This window comes from Branchiostoma floridae, chromosome 10 (assembly GCF_000003815.2).
Source record: "Branchiostoma floridae strain S238N-H82 chromosome 10, Bfl_VNyyK, whole genome shotgun sequence".
Lineage (NCBI taxonomy): Eukaryota > Metazoa > Chordata > Leptocardii > Amphioxiformes > Branchiostomatidae > Branchiostoma > Branchiostoma floridae.
In genome coordinates, this window is record NC_049988.1 from 20,739,131 (window position 1) to 20,743,473 (window position 4,343).

At 38.0% G+C, this 4,343-nt stretch overlaps 1 protein-coding gene across 1 annotated transcript in view; it reads right to left on the bottom strand.

Annotated features, from left to right (window-relative positions):
* Window positions 1-4,343, bottom strand: part of LOC118425093 (mucin-22-like) — a gene marked incomplete at its 3' end in the record, with an annotated part of 11,508 nt that overhangs the window by 4,447 nt on the left and 2,718 nt on the right. The gene's annotated exons all lie outside the window — the stretch shown is intronic.

Here is a 4,343-nt window from a genome sequence, read left to right on the forward strand (position 1 = left end):
AATGTATAGATTGGATGTCAAGACTGCACGCACCAGTATTGTTAAACTTTTTAAAAAATTAAAGCTCAAAATTCATCATCATCTGAATATCATAGATAAGCTCAAACATTATAAATAGGGTTGATTATCTTGATTATTCCAAAAAGGGGACACTCCTGAAAAATGTTAGATTATCACAATTCTTCATTTCAGTACTTTACTTAACTGCCTATCTACCCCTGTCTAACCCCATAACAAACACAAACCTGGTACCAATAGTAAGAAGCTAACCTAGCACGCTCAAAAGATAAACTCCAACTTAAAGTTTAAGCCATCCTACAACCTCATTGCTGCGTCACTCGATTGCTGTACACATTGTACCATCAAAACCTGGTTGATCTTTTTTCTTCCATCATTTTAATTGAAGACATGATTCTTTATCCATGTTATATAATTCTATGATGTATGACCTAATAAGAGTCCCATAAGTATGACACAGCAGTAATAAAGGTGATGCATCACAGTACATTTACATGTTGTAGATACAGCAGCCAGAATTTAGCTTCTGGCGGGATCTTTTTCATGATCTGATTTTTTAATTTTCTGACACCTTTTGAAAGGGCACACAGGGATGATGTTACCTTTCATAATCTGGATTTTTGTTTAAGAACCAAACATTGGATTTACAAATGCAGCTAATCCCTGAGGTATACACACTTGAAACATCCAGGTGTTCAACATATCCAAACATGTTGTAGAAAGGCCTTGGTCACACAATTCTATTAATTTGGCATTCTTATGAGACCTGGGGGAATTTTGAAGTTACAAAATGTAACTACAAGCAAAACAGCACATCTGGACAATAAGTAAGACTGACAAGGTACAAATTAAAATGGAAGACAAATTAATCTCTTAAGAACCCAGGGAAACCCCTTACAAAATGACGACAAACGATTGCTGCCTCTCACATATCAAAATAGACTGATTTCCCACACCTCTGCATGAAATCCAAAAAGGTTAATAGCATTCCCTTAACATCAGTCTATAAAAGCCAATCTATACTGTAAACTAGACTGAAGGCACAATGTAATAACCACAAAGCTCATAATACATCACAGAGGATTTCTTCAAGGTCAGTTTGTGACGTAGTCCTAACAAGCATGGTACGAAGGCAATCTCAGTGGGAATATGGCTTAGTACATTGATACAATGCAATAAATAGTAGATACTTCTTGTGACAGGTTCTGTGATCCCCAATTTGCCTCAGAGCTTCCCTTCAGACTCAAAGATTCTTCTTCTGATAGATAATGAATAAAGATTTAAGTTCTTATTACATGTACATTGGTATTGCTTGTGTTTAGAGATATATGATTGTATAGGCACCTAGCAGTGTGTTATAGCACAAGTCTGATTACAATGCAATATGATATACATTCTACATGTAAATTATAGTTGGATACAGGGCTGTCTCCAGCTTAAGATTTTTTTTCTGTCCGATTAATTGCTTGGGAGCACGTCTTGTTAATTTGCTCTATTAAATCTGTCATTTTAAGCCTAGGAAAAATACATTTTAATCAATCTTGTGTCAAAACTTTCAAGAGGGTCCGAAAGCTGAATTCTCATAGTCTCTCCTGTTATCTCTCATTTTCAAAGAGTTTTCATCCATTTCACCCAAGCACAGTTATGATAATTAGTTTTCCATCTTTATTGTGACCCAGATCAAGCAGAAACAGACCTCAAGCAGGGGTACCCTGTTAAAAACACAAATTCCTGTTATTCCTAATTTTCCCAAAGCTTGGGAAACCTATTTGATTTTCTATCTGTTACTGTTAGTGTAACCCTGATCAAGAAGAAACATACCTCAAGCTGAGATACATAAGAAAGTGTCACTGATCTCTCCTGTTATTTCTATATGCTTTCCATCAAAAGCCTAGTTAGTTTTCTATCCATCAGTGCAACCCTGATAAAGGAGAAACAGATCTGCAGTGGAATGGGAAGCTGCGTGTCCATCGCCCGAGGACAGACTTAAAAGGTTAAGTGCGTCACTGTCATGGAGCTAACGGGAACCACTTATCTCAGCGCACTATTCATCTCTCCTAAACAAACCCAATTTTCAGGTTGGAGGAACAGCATCATGCCCAGCTAAAGCCTGCTCAGGGACAGACCATTGCACAGCAATGGGGGGGGGGGTATTTAAGGTTGGGAAGTACTCTCTATACCAGGTAGTCTGAGGTCAAGTTTTGTGAAGGTTGCGAGAAGTTTCCCTCATCTTCCTCTTTTACAATGGCAGATCAGAGAGAGCATATTGTAATAAACTGGGGGGTGGGGGGGGTGGGGGGGCAATTGAAGTAAAAAGCATACTAATGTCTTGTAAAAGTATATTTAGAACTGAAGTAGAGAGGACTACCAACTATTCCATTACAAAATTTGCTGTCAGAATTCTTCCACACACAAAAAAGTAGTACTAAAGCATTTGAAGGGTGACATAAACTACAAACAATGATAGCTATTGCCCTAGTTAGACAACATTCCTGAATGACTTCTAAATGACTTCTTTAACTCTCTTCCCTTTTATCACACCATAAAAAGTCCCACTTATCATTAGCCAACCAGCAATGGGTATGGGGCATCCCTAGATAGCAGTAGCACAACTCTATCTTTTTATACATAAAGCTTTTAGCCTAGTTACAGAACTTTCCTAAATGACTGACTTTTATATCTTCCCTCCATGGCATGATGAGAAGTCCCCTACATCATTAGGTGGCCAGTAATGGCTATTGGGTGTGCCTACAGGTGGGCACAGATTGTTCATCATCAGTATTTACTGCATCCAGCTGCTCCTACTGCGGACATGTCAACCTAGCCGACAGCAAGGACAAAACCTACTCACACTTCTGTGTGTGTTCAAAGTCAATCTGGCCATCAGCAAGGACAAAACCTACTCACACTTCTGTGAGTGTTCAAAATTTTCTTTAACAATTCCTTTTCTTACCCCCCATTCAACTAGGATGGCGCTCTTGTCACACTCTCTCTGCGACCCAAGATTTGACGTATCACTCAACGAATTGAATGTATACAAAAGAAATGAATCTTTTTACACGTTTTTATTCGTGTGTTTTGTTGACTTATCAGTCACACTTTTACGTTTCGTATGATATACCCAGTGTGAAATTGTAGGCTACACATATCCTATTTAGGTCGCAGCGAGAGCGCAGCGCAATCGCCGTCAAGCGGAAAGGGGTCTTAGATACAGAAATTTTTCTATGAGACCAATCATTTGGAAGTCCATATCTTGAATTTATATCTTGACGTTTCCAGGTTCTGGAGGTCAAACTAGAATTCTACACAGAGAAACCCAAACTTGCCATTGAGAAAGTTTTGAACACAATGGTTTGTCATAAAAGTTTCAAGGCTAGGAGATTCCTCGCCATTGATCAGACTAAATGCGTAATGCATCAAAATCAATATAATATTAGGAAAAGACAAAAAGACAGTAACTTGACTTTCCCTTTGATTAGTTGGACAATGGTCCGTACACTGCTTATTGATTTTCCATTCTGGAAGTTTTCTTGCTTGGTTTATAGTTGAATACAGCTCCAAAATGGCTTTATATATAAAACACAGACAGTGAACAACTCCCGTGGGCACAATACAGGCTGGTAAGGGCTGAAGTATAGCTTTGAAAATCATCTATCTGACACAGTGGATAGCAGAATCAATATCAACCAAGTCCTGTCACAAAGTTAGCCATAGAGTTCAGAGAATTATTAGAAGTTTACTGCCATATAGCACTTATTGAAAATACTGAAAGATCACATGTAGCAGTTCTTGAACATTGAATATTCAAAATCCAAGACAAGGGCTAACAGTAGTTCACCTTTATCCACATGGTAAACTTTATCCGTTGTTTTCAAAAAGAAAATATTTAGGGGAATCTAGTTGACAAACGTTGGTTTGAAATTGCCATATTTTCATAGCACTCCAGTCTGAAACAGTCGTTTGTTGACTTGATATCCCTAAATACTCCGATTTTATATACAACGGATAAGGTTACCCCACGGATAAAGGTGAACTAGCGTTAAAAGATAAGTGTTTAAACAAGCTTTTCATTGTAAGCATTCTATAGAGTCTGACACATACATACATGTACTGCACAGGTATTTGAATCAGATAGAATTTGTCAATTACAGGACTTTGACTATATTCTGTAGTGTGTAATATATTTCAAGACAACATAATCCTCTGCCTCAGTTCACTCGAAATTGCCCCTGTAAGCGCCACTTCCCCTTGTCAAACCAACAATGACAAGTCGGCAGCACGCCTGCATAACAATTATTCAAGTGTGCGCATCTCTGCAATAATTT